The sequence below is a fragment of the Lissotriton vulgaris genome, chromosome 5 (assembly GCF_964263255.1).
Source record: "Lissotriton vulgaris chromosome 5, aLisVul1.2, whole genome shotgun sequence".
Lineage (NCBI taxonomy): Eukaryota > Metazoa > Chordata > Amphibia > Caudata > Salamandridae > Lissotriton > Lissotriton vulgaris.
Window position 1 is genome coordinate 1566740874 of NC_141693.1, and position 15841 is coordinate 1566756714.

The window sequence follows — 15841 nt, forward strand, 5'->3', positions numbered from 1 at the left end:
AAACCATTGAACCATAAACTATTGCCTCACCCCTTCCGATCGCCTGACGAACGCCTGACAAACGCCATTCTCACCCCGCCGGGCAAGCCCTGCCGGGCAAAGCCAAATAAGCCATGCATATTTAAAGTTCCTTTGAAAGGCAGAGCGAGGACTAGGACGTCTGTTCCGACTGAGTCTGCATCCACAGAAAGGATGAAATAAGGCTCTAGAAATTTCACCAAGGAGATATGAACTTCATCCCCCTTAAAATACTTTTTCTCCCAGATACCCCGGCTCTTAGTCAAATGAGGTTAATCTTCAAAACCCCACCCCCACTAACCATAAATATTCACCTCTCCTGCTGTCCATTCAATTGATACAAGGTATCTTGTACATGGAGAGAATGTGAGAAAAAGCAGAATTGCTTCATAGATTTGGTGACCTTGGATGGGTGGGCTGGATAAAAAAGTGAACTTGGTTTCCGGAAAGGGAGTATCATGATGGGAATGAGGAAAAGAGAACATGGACCACATTCACAGGTTAGAGAAATAAATGTAATAGGTTCAATGGTTTTGAAAAGCTAACTTTGAGCAGGAATTGTTTTTTAAAATTGCAAAGAATTAAAAAAGTCAATGTGGGATTGGAGGCACAATCTGAGCAGAAAGCACCATAAGCTGCTATGGTGCAACTCTTATGTTGACTAGAAACTTTAATATGATGATGCTCTTCTTTTGATATTTCTTTGAGTTAAATTGTATTGTATGTAGCTGACACAGCACTGTTTGCAGCTCCTCAGTTTATGGTTATCCCGTGACAACAATGTATTCATCATATTTATTATTCTACAAAAGAATTTTTAAATGCACTGATGTGGTGTTTGCATGCTATGCAAGATGGCACATCATGGAAACTTTATAAGGAGCATCGCATATGATATGTGATATTTGGCACCTGGAGGAGTCGGACACGCAGATCCTGAAAAGAAGTAAAGACTCTTTAGCAAAAGCCGTCTTTATTCTGAGTCTAATCTTTACTTTTAGTGAAATGATTTATGAAAACCAATCAGCTGCTCCAGGTGAGGCTCGAACTCACAACCTCGGCATGGCTCAGTGCAAGTACTGCTGTATAAGTACCGCGCGCTAACCGATTGCGCCACTGGAGCTCACTGTTTTCATTTCTCCCCATTTGAGCCATCTAGTGCAAACCAAGTAGATACTGCACTGCTCCATTATTCACTGAACAAGATCGACTCACATGCTAGCACGTTATCATGACTATTAAAAATACAGTCCAAATGGAATAGATTTGATAATTCTGCTATATCATGTGCTCTGTCTATTGAACACCCCATACATTTGCCGTTCTGACACAGTCTAGGATAAACTTATGCTTATTTTTAATTAGCACATAGTTAGAATTTCCCCAAAAATGAAATATAGGCCCCTAAGGCAGACGAGGTGGCCGAGTGGTTAAGGCGATGGACTGCTAATCCATTGTGCTTTGCACGCGTGGGTTCGAATCCCACCTTCGTCGGAAAGCCATCAGACACTCTTTTGAAGGTGAGCATGTCTCGAAGTACAATTACACTCTCTTTCAAGACACTGCCATAATCCACTAGAAGGGCCCAACTGACTAGTCCATTATGGCATTTTATGTCAAATAAAGGGAAGTATTTTGTGCTTAATTGAAATTAGATCTTTCATGAAGTGTCCAGAGGATTGCCTATTCCTCACTCCTGGCCTTCCAACCAGTTTGGATAGATAGACTGATAAGAAAGCATTTCTTACTCCTAAAGTTTCAGCCGTCTCAAGTGTATGAGTGTTTACATTTGTCTGCCCCACAGAGACAGATCACTTCTAATAAGTGAGTTCTCTATCTGTCACTGATTGCGGACATACTCTCTAGAGCTTTCAGTATGGTCATAAATGTGAATACTCTTATGTTCTCAAATCAAAATGGAGTTGTTCCTACTTTCAAGAAAAGTGTCTTAAGCATGCTCTTCGATTTGTGCACGCATGTAGTCATTCAAATGCAACTGCATTTCCATACAGAGTCTCAAAATCATAGATATCGTCATACCGCAGTAAGAATACATGTTGCGATTTACAAACTGCAGGCAGGCCGGCCTTGTAGCTCAGTGGTAGAGCACTGGTCTTGTAAACCAGGGGTCATGAGTTCAAGCCTCATCAGGGCCTTTTTATGTGTGTGTTTCTGTATGTTGTTTTCGAGTCATTCTTTCTAGGACTCACACCTTGTTTTAAGTTTGCTTATTGACAAGCTTCCCTTTCCTGCTTTCATCTTATCAAGAAGTCTTCATGAAAACCATTGAACCATAAACTATTGCCTCACCCCTTCCGATCGCCTGACGAACGCCTGACAAACGCCATTCTCACCCCGCCGGGCAAGCCCTGCCGGGCAAGCCCTGCCGGGCAAAGCCAAATAAGCCATGCATATTTAAAGTTCCTTTGAAAGGCAGGGCGAGGACTAGGACGTCTGTTCCGACTGAGTCTGCATCCACAGAAAGGATGAAATAAGACTCTAGAAATTTCACCAAGGAGATATGAACTTCATCCCCCTTAAAATACTTTTTCTCCCAGATACCCCGGCTCTTAGTCAAATGAGGTTAATCTTCAAAACCCCACCCCCACTAACCATAAATATTCACCTCTCCTGCTGTCCATTCAATTGAAACAAGGTATCTTGTACATGGAGAGAATGTGAGAAAAAGCAGAATTGCTTCATAGATTTGGTGACCTTGGATGGGTGGGCTGGATAAAGAAGTGAACTTGGTTTCCGGAAAGGGAGTATCATGATGGGAATGAGGAAAAGAGAACATGGACCCCATTCACAGGTTAGAGAAATAAATGTAATAGGTTCAATGGTTTTGAAAAGCTAACTTTGAGCAGGAATTGTTTTTTAAAATTGCAAAGAATTAAAAAAGTCAATGTGGGATTGGAGGCACAATCTGAGCAGAAAGCACCATAAGCTGCTATGGTGCAACTCTTATGTTGACTAGAAATTTTAATATGATGATGCTCTTCTTTTGATATTTCTTTGAGTTAAATTGTATTGTATGTAGCTGACACAGCACTGTTTGCAGCTCCTCAGTTTATGGTTATCCCGTGACAACAATGTATTCATCATATTTATTATTCTACAAAAGAATTTTTAAATGCACTGATGTGGTGTTTGCATGCTATGCAAGATGGCACATCATGGAAACTTTATAAGGAGCATCGCATATGATATGTGATATTTGGCACCTGGAGGAGTCGGACACGCAGATCCTGAAAAGAAGTAAAGACTCTTTAGCAAAAGCCGTCTTTATTCTGAGTCTAATCTTTACTTTTAGTGAAATGATTTATGAAAACCAATCAGCTGCTCCAGGTGAGGCTCGAACTCACAACCTCGGCATTGCTCAGTGCAAGTACTGCTCTATAAGTACCGCGCGCTAACCGATTGCGCCACTGGAGCTCACTGTTTTCATTTCTCCCCATTTGAGCCATCTAGTGCAAACCAAGTAGATACTGCACTGCTCCATTATTCACTGAACAAGATCGACTCACATGCTAGCATGTTATCATGACTATTAAAAATACAGTCCAAATGGAATAGATTTGATAATTCTGCTATATCATGTGCTCTGTCTATTGAACACCCCATACATTTGCCGTCCTGACACAGTCTAGGATAAACTTATGCTTATTTTTAATTAGCACATAGTTAGAATTTCCCCAAAAATGAAATATAGGCCCCTAAGGCAGACGAGGTGGCGGAGTGTTTAAGGCGATGGACTGCTAATCCATTGTGCTCTGCACGCGTGGGTTCGAATCCCACCTTCGTCAGAAAGCCATCAGACACTCTTTTGAAGGTGAGCATGTCTCGAAGTACAATTACACTCTCTTTCAAGACACTGCAATAATCCACTAGAAGGGCCCAACTGACTAGTCCATTATGGCATTTTATGTCAAATAAAGGGAAGTATTTTGTGCTTAATTGAAATTAGATCTTTCATGAAGTGTCCAGAGGTTTGCCTATTCCTCACTCCTGGCCTTCCAACCAGTTTGGATAGATAGACTGACAAGAAAGCATTTCTTACTCCTAAAGTTTCAACCGTCTCAAGTGTATGAGTGTTTACATTTGTCTGCCCCACAGAGACAGATCACTTCTAATAAGTGAGTTCTCTATCTGTCACTGATTGCGGACATACTCTCTAGAGCTTTCAGTATGGTCATAAATGTGAATACTCTTATGTTCTCAAATCAAAATGGAGTTGTTCCTACTTTCAAGAAAAGTGTCTTAAGCATGCTCTTCGATTTGTGCACGCATGTAGTCATTCAAATGCAACTGCATTTCCATACAGAGTCTCAAAATCATAGATATCGTCATACCGCAGTAAGAATACATGTTGCGATTTACAAACTGCAGGCATGCCGGCCTTGTAGCTCAGTGGCAGAGCACTGGTCTTGTAAACCAGGGGTCATGAGTTCAAGCCTCATCAGGGCCTTTTTATATGTGTGTTTCTGTATGTTGTTTTCGAGTCATTCTTTCTAGGACTCACACCTTGTTTTAAGTTTGCTTATTGACAAGCTTCCCTTTCCTGCTTTCATCTTATCAAGAAGTCTTCATGAAAACCATTGAACCATAAACTATTGCCTCACCCCTTCCGATCGCCTGACGAACGCCTGACAAACGCCATTCTCACCCCGCCGGGCAAGCCCTGCCGGGCAAGCCCTGCCGGGCAAAGCCAAATAAGCCATGCATATTTAAAGTTCCTTTGAAAGGCAGAGCGAGGACTAGGACGTCTGTTCCGACTGAGTCTGCATCCACAGAAAGGATGAAATAAGGCTCTAGAAATTTCACCAAGGAGATATGAACTTCATCCCCCTTAAAATACTTTTTCTCCCAGATACCCCGGCTCTTAGTCAAATGAGGTTAATCTTCAAAACCCCACCCCCACTAACCATAAATATTCACCTCTCCTGCTGTCCATTCAATTGATACAAGGTATCTTGTACATGGAGAGAATGTGAGAAAAAGCAGAATTGCTTCATAGATTTGGTGACCTTGAATGGGTGGGCTGGATAAAGAAGTGAACTTGGTTTCCGGAAAGGGAGTATCATGATGGGAATGAGGAAAAGAGAACATGGACCACATTCACAGGTTAGAGAAATAAATGTAATAGGTTCAATGGTTTTGAAAAGCTAACTTTGAGCAGGAATTGTTTTTTAAAATTGCAAAGAATTGAAAAAGTCAATGTGGGATTGGAGGCACAATCTGAGCAGAAAGCACCATAAGCTGCTATGGTGCAACTCTTATGTTGACTAGAAACTTTAATATGATGATGCTCTTCTTTTGATATTTCTTTGAGTTAAATTGTATTGTATGTAGCTGACACAGCACTGTTTGCAGCTCCTCAGTTTATGGTTATCCCGTGACAACAATGTATTCATCATATTTATTATTCTACAAAAGAATTTTTAAATGCACTGATGTGGTGTTTGCATGCTATGCAAGATGGCACATCATGGAAACTTTATAAGGAGCATCGCATATGATATGTGATATTTGGCACCTGGAGGAGTCGGACACGCAGATCCTGAAAAGAAGTAAAGACTCTTTAGCAAAAGCCGTCTTTATTCTGAGTCTAATCTTTACTTTTAGTGAAATGATTTATGAAAACCAATCAGCTGCTCCAGGTGAGGCTCGAACTCACAACCTCGGCATGGCTCAGTGCAAGTACTGCTCTATAAGTACCGCACGCTAACCGATTGCGCCACTGGAGCTCACTGTTTTCATTTCTCCCCATTTGAGCCATCTAGTGCAAACTAAGTAGATACTGCACTGCTCCATTATTCACTGAACAAGATCGACTCACATGCTAGCATGTTATCATGACTATTAAAAATACAGTCCAAATGGAATAGATTTGATAATTCTGCTATATCATGTGCTCTGTCTATTGAACACCCCATACATTTGCCGTTCTGACACAGTCTAGGATAAACTTATGCTTATTTTTAATTAGCACATAGTTAGAATTTCCCCAAAAATGAAATATAGGCCCCTAAGGCAGACGAGGTGGCCGAGTGGTTAAGGCGATGGACTGCTAATCCATTGTGCTCTGCACGCATGGGTTCGAATCCCACCTTCGTCAGAAAGCCATCAGACACTCTTTTGAAGGTGAGCATGTCTCGAAGTACAATTACACTCTCTTTCAAGACACTGCCATAATCCACTAGAAGGGCCCAACTGACTAGTCCATTATGGCATTTTATGTCAAATAAAGGGAAGTATTTTGTGCTTAATTGAAATTAGATCTTTCATGAAGTGTCCAGAGGTTTGCCTATTCCTCACTCCTGGCCTTCCAACCAGTTTGGATAGATAGACTGACAAGAAAGCATTTCTTACTCCTAAAGTTTCAGCCGTCTCAAGTGTATGAATGTTTACATTTGTCTGCCCCACAGAGACAGATCACTTCTAATAAGTGAGTTCTCTATCTGTCACTGATTGCGGACATACTCTCTAGAGCTTTCAGTATGGTCATAAATGTGAATACTCTTATGTTCTCAAATCAAAATGGAGTTGTTCCTACTTTCAAGAAAAGTGTCTTAAGCATGCTCTTCGATTTGTGCACGCATGTAGTCATTCAAATGCAACTGCATTTCCATACAGAGTCTCAAAATCATAGATATCGTCATACCGCAGTAAGAATACATGTTGCGATTTACAAACTGTAGGCAGGCCGGCCTTGTAGCTCAGTGGCAGAGCACTGGTCTTGTAAACCAGGGGTCATGAGTTCAAGCCTCATCAGGGCCTTTTTATATGTGTGTTTCTGTATGTTGTTTTCGAGTCATTCTTTCTAGGACTCACACCTTGTTTTAAGTTTGCTTATTGACAAGCTTCCCTTTCCTGCTTTCATCTTATCAAGAAGACTTCATGAAAACCATTGAACCATAAACTATTGCCTCACCCCTTCCGATCGCCTGACGAACGCCTGACAAACGCCATTCTCACCCCGCCGGGCAAGCCCTGCCGGGCAAAGCCAAATAAGCCATGCATATTTAAAGTTCCTTTGAAAGGCAGAGCGAGGACTAGGACGTCTGTTCCGACTGAGTCTGCATCCACAGAAAGGATGAAATAAGGCTCTAGAAATTTCACCAAGGAGATATGAACTTCATCCCCCTTAAAATACTTTTTCTCCCAGATACCCCGGCTCTTAGTCAAATGAGGTTAATCTTCAAAACCCCACCCCCACTAACCATAAATATTCACCTCTCCTGCTGTCCATTCAATTGATACAAGGTATCTTGTACATGGAGAGAATGTGAGAAAAAGCAGAATTGCTTCATAGATTTGGTGACCTTGGATGGGTGGGCTGGATAAAAAAGTGAACTTGGTTTCCGGAAAGGGAGTATCATGATGGGAATGAGGAAAAGAGAACATGGACCACATTCACAGGTTAGAGAAATAAATGTAATAGGTTCAATGGTTTTGAAAAGCTAACTTTGAGCAGGAATTGTTTTTTAAAATTGCAAAGAATTAAAAAAGTCAATGTGGGATTGGAGGCACAATCTGAGCAGAAAGCACCATAAGCTGCTATGGTGCAACTCTTATGTTGACTAGAAACTTTAATATGATGATGCTCTTCTTTTGATATTTCTTTGAGTTAAATTGTATTGTATGTAGCTGACACAGCACTGTTTGCAGCTCCTCAGTTTATGGTTATCCCGTGACAACAATGTATTCATCATATTTATTATTCTACAAAAGAATTTTTAAATGCACTGATGTGGTGTTTGCATGCTATGCAAGATGGCACATCATGGAAACTTTATAAGGAGCATCGCATATGATATGTGATATTTGGCACCTGGAGGAGTCGGACACGCAGATCCTGAAAAGAAGTAAAGACTCTTTAGCAAAAGCCGTCTTTATTCTGAGTCTAATCTTTACTTTTAGTGAAATGATTTATGAAAACCAATCAGCTGCTCCAGGTGAGGCTCGAACTCACAACCTCGGCATGGCTCAGTGCAAGTACTGCTGTATAAGTACCGCGCGCTAACCGATTGCGCCACTGGAGCTCACTGTTTTCATTTCTCCCCATTTGAGCCATCTAGTGCAAACCAAGTAGATACTGCACTGCTCCATTATTCACTGAACAAGATCGACTCACATGCTAGCACGTTATCATGACTATTAAAAATACAGTCCAAATGGAATAGATTTGATAATTCTGCTATATCATGTGCTCTGTCTATTGAACACCCCATACATTTGCCGTTCTGACACAGTCTAGGATAAACTTATGCTTATTTTTAATTAGCACATAGTTAGAATTTCCCCAAAAATGAAATATAGGCCCCTAAGGCAGACGAGGTGGCCGAGTGGTTAAGGCGATGGACTGCTAATCCATTGTGCTTTGCACGTGTGGGTTCGAATCCCACCTTCGTCGGAAAGCCATCAGACACTCTTTTGAAGGTGAGCATGTCTCGAAGTACAATTACACTCTCTTTCAAGACACTGCCATAATCCACTAGAAGGGCCCAACTGACTAGTCCATTATGGCATTTTATGTCAAATAAAGGGAAGTATTTTGTGCTTAATTGAAATTAGATCTTTCATGAAGTGTCCAGAGGATTGCCTATTCCTCACTCCTGGCCTTCCAACCAGTTTGGATAGATAGACTGATAAGAAAGCATTTCTTACTCCTAAAGTTTCAGCCGTCTCAAGTGTATGAGTGTTTACATTTGTCTGCCCCACAGAGACAGATCACTTCTAATAAGTGAGTTCTCTATCTGTCACTGATTGCGGACATACTCTCTAGAGCTTTCAGTATGGTCATAAATGTGAATACTCTTATGTTCTCAAATCAAAATGGAGTTTTTCCTACTTTCAAGAAAAGTGTCTTAAGCATGCTCTTCGATTTGTGCACGCATGTAGTCATTCAAATGCAACTGCATTTCCATACAGAGTCTCAAAATCATAGATATCGTCATACCGCAGTAAGAATACATGTTGCGATTTACAAACTGCAGGCAGGCCGGCCTTGTAGCTCAGTGGCAGAGCACTGGTCTTGTAAACCAGGGGTCATGAGTTCAAGCCTCATCAGGGCCTTTTTATATGTGTGTTTCTGTATGTTGTTTTCGAGTCATTCTTTCTAGGACTCACACCTTGTCTTAAGTTTGCTTATTTACAAGCTTCCCTTTCCTGCTTTCATCTTATCAAGAAGACTTCATGAAAACCATTGAACCATAAACTATTGCCTCACCCCTTCCGATCGCCTGACGAACGCCTGACAAACGCCATTCTCACCCCGCCGGGCAAGCCCCGCCGGGCAAGCCCCGCCGGGCAAAGCCAAATAAGCCATGCATATTTAAAGTTCCTTTGAAAGGCAGGGCGAGGACTAGGACGTCTGTTCCGACTGAGTCTGCATCCACAGAAAGGATGAAATAAGGCTCTAGAAATTTCACCAAGGAGATATGAACTTCATCCCCCTTAAAATACTTTTTCTCCCAGATACCCCGGCTCTTAGTCAAATGAGGTTAATCTTCAAAACCCCACCCCCACTAACCATAAATATTCACCTCTCCTGCTGTCCATTCAATTGAAACAAGGTATCTTGTACATGGAGAGAATGTGAGAAAAAGCAGAATTGCTTCATAGATTTGGTGACCTTGGATGGGTGGGCTGGATAAAGAAGTGAACTTGGTTTCCGGAAAGGGAGTATCATGATGGGAATGAGGAAAAGAGAACATGGACCCCATTCACAGGTTAGAGAAATAAATGTAATAGGTTCAATGGTTTTGAAAAGCTAACTTTGAGCAGGAATTGTTTTTTAAAATTGCAAAGAATTAAAAAAGTCAATGTGGGATTGGAGGCACAATCTGAGCAGAAAGCACCATAAGCTGCTATGGTGCAACTCTTATGTTGACTAGAAACTTTAATATGATGATGCTCTTCTTTTGATATTTCTTTGAGTTAAATTGTATTGTATGTAGCTGACACAGCACTGTTTGCAGCTCCTCAGTTTATGGTTATCCCGTGACAACAATGTATTCATCATATTTATTATTCTACAAAAGAATTTTTAAATGCACTGATGTGGTGTTTGCATGCTATGCAAGATGGCACATCATGGAAACTTTATAAGGAGCATCGCATATGATATGTGATATTTGGCACCTGGAGGAGTCGGACACGCAGATCCTGAAAAGAAGTAAAGACTCTTTAGCAAAAGCCGTCTTTATTCTGAGTCTAATCTTTACTTTTAGTGAAATGATTTATGAAAACCAATCAGCTGCTCCAGGTGAGGCTCGAACTCACAACCTCAGCATGGCTCAGTGCAAGTACTGCTGTATAAGTACCGCGCGCTAACCGATTGCGCCACTGGAGCTCACTGTTTTCATTTCTCCCCATTTGAGCCATCTAGTGCAAACCAAGTAGATACTGCACTGCTCCATTATTCACTGAACAAGATCGACTCACATGCTAGCATGTTATCATGACTATTAAAAATACAGTCCAAATGGAATAGATTTGATAATTCTGCTATATCATGTGCTCTGTCTATTGAACACCCCATACATTTGCCGTCCTGACACAGTCTAGGATAAACTTATGCTTATTTTTAATTAGCACAAAGTTAGAATTTTACCAAAAATGAAATATAGGCCCCTAAGGCAGACGAGGTGGCCGAGTGGTTAAGGCGATGGACTGCTAATCTATTGTGCTCTGCATGCGTGGGTTCGAATCCCACCTTCGTCGGAAAGCCATCAGACACTCTTTTGAAGGTGAGCATGTCTCGAAGTACAATTACACTCTCTTTCAAGACACTGCCATAATCCACTAGAAGGGCCCAACTGACTAGTCCATTATGGCATTTTATGTCAAATAAAGGGAAGTATTTTGTGCTTAATTGAAATTAGATCTTTCATGAAGTGTCCAGAGGATTGCCTATTCCTCACTCCTGGCCTTCCAACCACTTTGGATAGATAGACTGACAAGAAAGCATTTCTTACTCCTAAAGTTTCAACCGTCTCAAGTGTATGAGTGTTTACATTTGTCTGCCCCACAGAGACAGATCACTTCTAATAAGTGAGTTCTCTATCTGTCACTGATTGCGGACATACTCTCTAGAGCTTTCAGTATGGTCATAAATGTGAATACTCTTATGTTCTCAAATCAAAATGGAGTTGTTCCTACTTTCAAGAAAAGTGTCTTAAGCATGCTCTTCGATTTGTGCACGCATGTAGTCATTCAAATGCAACTGCATTTCCATACAGAGTCTCAAAATCATAGATATCGTCATACCGCAGTAAGAATACATGTTGCGATTTACAAACTGCAGACAGGCTGGCCTTGTAGCTCAGTGGCAGAGCACTGGTCTTGTAAACCAGGGGTCATGAGTTCAAGCCTCATCAAGGCCTTTTTATATGTGTGTTTCTGTATGTTGTTTTCGAGTCATTCTTTCTAGGACTCACACCTTGTTTTAAGTTTGCTTATTGACAAGCTTCCCTTTCCTGTTTTCATCTTATCAAGAAGTCTTCATGAAAACCATTGAACCATAAACTATTGCCTCACCCCTTCCGATCGCCTGACGAACGCCTGACAAACGCCATTCTCACCCCGCCGGGCAAGCCCTGCCGGGCAAGCCCTGCCGGGCAAAGCCAAATAAGCCATGCATATTTAAAGTTCCTTTGAAAGGCAGGGCGAGGACTAGGACGTCTGTTCCGACTGAGTCTGCATCCACAGAAAGGATGAAATAAGGCTCTAGAAATTTCACCAAGGAGATATGAACTTCATCCCCCTTAAAATACTTTTTCTCCCAGATACCCCGGCTCTTAGTCAAATGAGGTTAATCTTCAAAACCCCACCCCCACTAACCATAAATATTCACCTCTCCTGCTGTCCATTCAATTGAAACAAGGTATCTTGTACATGGAGAGAATGTGAGAAAAAGCAGAATTGCTTCATAGATTTGGTGACCTTGGATGGGTGGGCTGGATAAAGAAGTGAACTTGGTTTCCGGAAAGGGAGTATCATGATGGGAATGAGGAAAAGAGAACATGGACCCCATTCACAGGTTAGAGAAATAAATGTAATAGGTTCAATGGTTTTGAAAAGCTAACTTTGAGCAGGAATTGTTTTTTAAAATTGCAAAGAATTAAAAAAGTCAATGTGGGATTGGAGGCACAATCTGAGCAGAAAGCACCATAAGCTGCTATGGTGCAACTCTTATGTTGACTAGAAACTTTAATATGATGATGCTCTTCTTTTGATATTTCTTTGAGTTAAATTGTATTGTATGTAGCTGACACAGCACTGTTTGCAGCTCCTCAGTTTATGGTTATCCCGTGACAACAATGTATTCATCATATTTATTATTCTACAAAAGAATTTTTAAATGCACTGATGTGGTGTTTGCATGCTATGCAAGATGGCACATCATGGAAACTTTATAAGGAGCATCGCATATGATATGTGATATTTGGCACCTGGAGGAGTCGGACACGCAGATCCTGAAAAGAAGTAAAGACTCTTTAGCAAAAGCCGTCTTTATTCTGAGTCTAATCTTTACTTTTAGTGAAATGATTTATGAAAACCAATCAGCTGCTCCAGGTGAGGCTCGAACTCACAACCTCGGCATGGCTCAGTGCAAGTACTGCTCTATAAGTACCGCGCGCTAACCGATTGCGCCACTGGAGCTCACTGTTTTCATTTCTCCCCATTTGAGCCATCTAGTGCAAACCAAGTAGATACTGCACTGCTCCATTATTCACTGAACAAGATCGACTCACATGCTAGCATGTTATCATGACCATTAAAAATACAGTCCAAATGGAATAGATTTGATAATTCTGCTATATCATGTGCTCTGTCTATTGAACACCCCATACATTTGCCGTCCTGACACAGTCTAGGATAAACTTATGCTTATTTTTAATTAGCACATAGTTAGACTTTCCCCAAAAATGAAATATAGGCCCCTAAGGCAGACGAGGTGGCGGAGTGTTTAAGGCGATGGACTGCTAATCCATTGTGCTCTGCACGCGTGGGTTCGAATCCCACCTTCGTCAGAAAGCCATCAGACACTCTTTTGAAGGTGAGCATGTCTCGAAGTACAATTACACTCTCTTTCAAGACACTGCCATAATCCACTAGAAGGGCCCAACTGACTAGTCCATTATGGCATTTTATGTCAAATAAAGGGAAGTATTTTGTGCTTAATTGAAATTAGATCTTTCATGAAGTGTCCAGAGGTTTGCCTATTCCTCACTCCTGGCCTTCCAACCAGTTTGGATAGATAGACTGACAAGAAAGCATTTCTTACTCCTAAAGTTTCAACCGTCTCAAGTGTATGAGTGTTTACATTTGTCTGCCCCACAGAGACAGATCACTTCTAATAAGTGAGTTCTCTATCTGTCACTGATTGCGGACATACTCTCTAGAGCTTTCAGTATGGTCATAAATGTGAATACTCTTATGTTCTCAAATCAAAATGGAGTTGTTCCTACTTTCAAGAAAAGTGTCTTAAGCATGCTCTTCGATTTGTGCACGCATGTAGTCATTCAAATGCAACTGCATTTCCATACAGAGTCTCAAAATCATAGATATCGTCATACCGCAGTAAGAATACATGTTGCGATTTACAAACTGCAGGCAGGCCGGCCTTGTAGCTCAGTGGCAGAGCACTGGTCTTGTAAACCAGGGGTCATGAGTTCAAGCCTCATCAGGGCCTTTTTATATGTGTGTTTCTGTATGTTGTTTTCGAGTCATTCTTTCTAGGACTCACACCTTGTTTTAAGTTTGCTTATTGACAAGCTTCCCTTTCCTGTTTTCATCTTATCAAGAAGTCTTCATGAAAACCATTGAACCATAAACTATTGCCTCACCCCTTCCGATCGCCTGACGAACGCCTGACAAACGCCATTCTCACCCCGCCGGGCAAGCCCTGCCGGGCAAAGCCAAATAAGCCATGCATATTTAAAGTTCCTTTGAAAGGCAGAGCGAGGACTAGGACGTCTGTTCCGACTGAGTCTGCATCCACAGAAAGGATGAAATAAGGCTCTAGAAATTTCACCAAGGAGATATGAACTTCATCCCCCTTAAAATACTTTTTCTCCCAGATACCCCGGCTCTTAGTCAAATGAGGTTAATCTTCAAAACCCCACCCCCACTAACCATAAATATTCACCTCTCCTGCTGTCCATTCAATTGATACAAGGTATCTTGTACATGGAGAGAATGTGAGAAAAAGCAGAATTGCTTCATAGATTTGGTGACCTTGGATGGGTGGGCTGGATAAAGAAGTGAACTTGGTTTCCGGAAAGGGAGTATCATGATGGGAATGAGGAAAAGAGAACATGGACCACATTCACAGGTTAGAGAAATAAATGTAATAGGTTCAATGGTTTTGAAAAGCTAACTTTGAGCAGGAATTGTTTTTTAAAATTGCAAAGAATTGAAAAAGTCAATGTGGGATTGGAGGCACAATCTGAGCAGAAAGCACCATAAGCTGCTATGGTGCAACTCTTATGTTGACTAGAAACTTTAATATGATGATGCTCTTCTTTTGATATTTCTTTGAGTTAAATTGTATTGTATGTAGCTGACACAGCACTGTTTGCAGCTCCTCAGTTTATGGTTATCCCGTGACAACAATGTATTCATCATATTTATTATTCTACAAAAGAATTTTTAAATGCACTGATGTGGTGTTTGCATGCTATGCAAGATGGCACATCATGGAAACTTTATAAGGAGCATCGCATATGATATGTGATATTTGGCACCTGGAGGAGTCGGACACGCAGATCCTGAAAAGAAGTAAAGACTCTTTAGCAAAAGCCGTCTTTATTCTGAGTCTAATCTTTACTTTTAGTGAAATGATTTATGAAAACCAATCAGCTGCTCCAGGTGAGGCTCGAACTCACAACCTCGGCATGGCTCAGTGCAAGTACTGCTGTATAAGTACCGCACGCTAACCGATTGCGCCACTGGAGCTCACTGTTTTCATTTCTCCCCATTTGAGCCATCTAGTGCAAACCAAGTAGATACTGCACTGCTCCATTATTCACTGAACAAGATCGACTCACATGCTAGCACGTTATCATGACTATTAAAAATACAGTCCAAATGGAATAGATTTGATAATTCTGCTATATCATGTGCTCTGTCTATTGAACACCCCATACATTTGCCGTCCTGACACAGTCTAGGATAAACTTATGCTTATTTTTAATTAGCACATAGTTAGAATTTCCCCAAAAATGAAATATAGGCCCCTAAGGCAGACGAGGTGGCCGAGTGGTTAAGGCGATGGACTGCTAATCCATTGTGCTCTGCACGCGTGGGTTCGAATCCCACCTTTGTCGGAAAGCCATCAGACACTCTTTTGAAGGTGAGCATGTCTCGAAGTACAATTACACTCTCTTTCAAGACACTGCCATAATCCACTAGAAGGGCCCAACTGACTAGTCCATTATGGCATTTTATGTCAAATAAAGGGAAGTATTTTGTGCTTAATTGAAATTAGATCTTTCATGAAGTGTCCAGAGGATTGCCTATTCCTCACTCCTGGCCTTCCAACCAGTTTGGATAGATAGACTGATAAGAAAGCATTTCTTACTCCTAAAGTTTCAGCCGTCTCAAGTGTATGAGTGTTTACATTTGTCTGCCCCACAGAGACAGATCACTTCTAATAAGTGAGTTCTCTATCTGTCACTGATTGCGGACATACTCTCTAGAGCTTTCAGTATGGTCATAAATGTGAATACTCTTATGTTCTCAAATCAAAATGGAGTTTTTCCTACTTTCAAGAAAAGTGTCTTAAGCATGCTCTTCGATTTGTGCACGCATG

The 15841-nt window shown here is 41.2% G+C and overlaps 20 non-coding genes across 20 annotated transcripts; 13 read left to right on the forward strand and 7 right to left on the reverse strand.

Moving 5' to 3' along the window:
- Positions 1–1046: 1046 nt before the first annotated feature.
- Positions 1047–1141, reverse strand: TRNAI-UAU (transfer RNA isoleucine (anticodon UAU)). Its single transcript has 2 exons — positions 1104–1141; positions 1047–1082 (listed from the first exon to the last, which is right to left on the reverse strand). It is a non-coding gene; the product is annotated as a tRNA-Ile (tRNA).
- Positions 1142–1430: 289 nt separating this feature from the next.
- Positions 1431–1512, forward strand: TRNAS-GCU (transfer RNA serine (anticodon GCU)). Its single transcript has one exon. It is a non-coding gene; the product is annotated as a tRNA-Ser (tRNA).
- Positions 1513–2102: 590 nt separating this feature from the next.
- Positions 2103–2174, forward strand: TRNAT-UGU (transfer RNA threonine (anticodon UGU)). Its single transcript has one exon. It is a non-coding gene; the product is annotated as a tRNA-Thr (tRNA).
- Positions 2175–3358: 1184 nt separating this feature from the next.
- TRNAI-UAU (transfer RNA isoleucine (anticodon UAU)) lies at positions 3359–3453 on the reverse strand. The gene is made up of 2 exons: positions 3416–3453; positions 3359–3394 (listed from the first exon to the last, which is right to left on the reverse strand). It is a non-coding gene; the product is annotated as a tRNA-Ile (tRNA).
- A 289-nt stretch (positions 3454–3742) lies between these two features.
- Positions 3743–3824, forward strand: TRNAS-GCU (transfer RNA serine (anticodon GCU)). Its single transcript has one exon. It is a non-coding gene; the product is annotated as a tRNA-Ser (tRNA).
- A 590-nt stretch (positions 3825–4414) lies between these two features.
- Positions 4415–4486, forward strand: TRNAT-UGU (transfer RNA threonine (anticodon UGU)). The gene has a single exon. It is a non-coding gene; the product is annotated as a tRNA-Thr (tRNA).
- A 1184-nt stretch (positions 4487–5670) lies between these two features.
- On the reverse strand, positions 5671–5765 carry TRNAI-UAU (transfer RNA isoleucine (anticodon UAU)). Its single transcript has 2 exons — positions 5728–5765; positions 5671–5706 (listed from the first exon to the last, which is right to left on the reverse strand). It is a non-coding gene; the product is annotated as a tRNA-Ile (tRNA).
- Positions 5766–6054: 289 nt separating this feature from the next.
- TRNAS-GCU (transfer RNA serine (anticodon GCU)) lies at positions 6055–6136 on the forward strand. Its single transcript has one exon. It is a non-coding gene; the product is annotated as a tRNA-Ser (tRNA).
- Positions 6137–6726: 590 nt separating this feature from the next.
- TRNAT-UGU (transfer RNA threonine (anticodon UGU)) lies at positions 6727–6798 on the forward strand. The gene has a single exon. It is a non-coding gene; the product is annotated as a tRNA-Thr (tRNA).
- A 1170-nt stretch (positions 6799–7968) lies between these two features.
- On the reverse strand, positions 7969–8063 carry TRNAI-UAU (transfer RNA isoleucine (anticodon UAU)). Its single transcript has 2 exons — positions 8026–8063; positions 7969–8004 (listed from the first exon to the last, which is right to left on the reverse strand). It is a non-coding gene; the product is annotated as a tRNA-Ile (tRNA).
- A 289-nt stretch (positions 8064–8352) lies between these two features.
- On the forward strand, positions 8353–8434 carry TRNAS-GCU (transfer RNA serine (anticodon GCU)). The gene has a single exon. It is a non-coding gene; the product is annotated as a tRNA-Ser (tRNA).
- A 590-nt stretch (positions 8435–9024) lies between these two features.
- Positions 9025–9096, forward strand: TRNAT-UGU (transfer RNA threonine (anticodon UGU)). Its single transcript has one exon. It is a non-coding gene; the product is annotated as a tRNA-Thr (tRNA).
- Positions 9097–10280: 1184 nt separating this feature from the next.
- On the reverse strand, positions 10281–10375 carry TRNAI-UAU (transfer RNA isoleucine (anticodon UAU)). Its single transcript has 2 exons — positions 10338–10375; positions 10281–10316 (listed from the first exon to the last, which is right to left on the reverse strand). It is a non-coding gene; the product is annotated as a tRNA-Ile (tRNA).
- Positions 10376–10664: 289 nt separating this feature from the next.
- On the forward strand, positions 10665–10746 carry TRNAS-GCU (transfer RNA serine (anticodon GCU)). Its single transcript has one exon. It is a non-coding gene; the product is annotated as a tRNA-Ser (tRNA).
- Positions 10747–11336: 590 nt separating this feature from the next.
- Positions 11337–11408, forward strand: TRNAT-UGU (transfer RNA threonine (anticodon UGU)). Its single transcript has one exon. It is a non-coding gene; the product is annotated as a tRNA-Thr (tRNA).
- A 1184-nt stretch (positions 11409–12592) lies between these two features.
- TRNAI-UAU (transfer RNA isoleucine (anticodon UAU)) lies at positions 12593–12687 on the reverse strand. Its single transcript has 2 exons — positions 12650–12687; positions 12593–12628 (listed from the first exon to the last, which is right to left on the reverse strand). It is a non-coding gene; the product is annotated as a tRNA-Ile (tRNA).
- A 289-nt stretch (positions 12688–12976) lies between these two features.
- Positions 12977–13058, forward strand: TRNAS-GCU (transfer RNA serine (anticodon GCU)). The gene has a single exon. It is a non-coding gene; the product is annotated as a tRNA-Ser (tRNA).
- Positions 13059–13648: 590 nt separating this feature from the next.
- Positions 13649–13720, forward strand: TRNAT-UGU (transfer RNA threonine (anticodon UGU)). Its single transcript has one exon. It is a non-coding gene; the product is annotated as a tRNA-Thr (tRNA).
- A 1170-nt stretch (positions 13721–14890) lies between these two features.
- On the reverse strand, positions 14891–14985 carry TRNAI-UAU (transfer RNA isoleucine (anticodon UAU)). The gene is made up of 2 exons: positions 14948–14985; positions 14891–14926 (listed from the first exon to the last, which is right to left on the reverse strand). It is a non-coding gene; the product is annotated as a tRNA-Ile (tRNA).
- Positions 14986–15274: 289 nt separating this feature from the next.
- Positions 15275–15356, forward strand: TRNAS-GCU (transfer RNA serine (anticodon GCU)). The gene has a single exon. It is a non-coding gene; the product is annotated as a tRNA-Ser (tRNA).
- Positions 15357–15841: the final 485 nt, after the last annotated feature.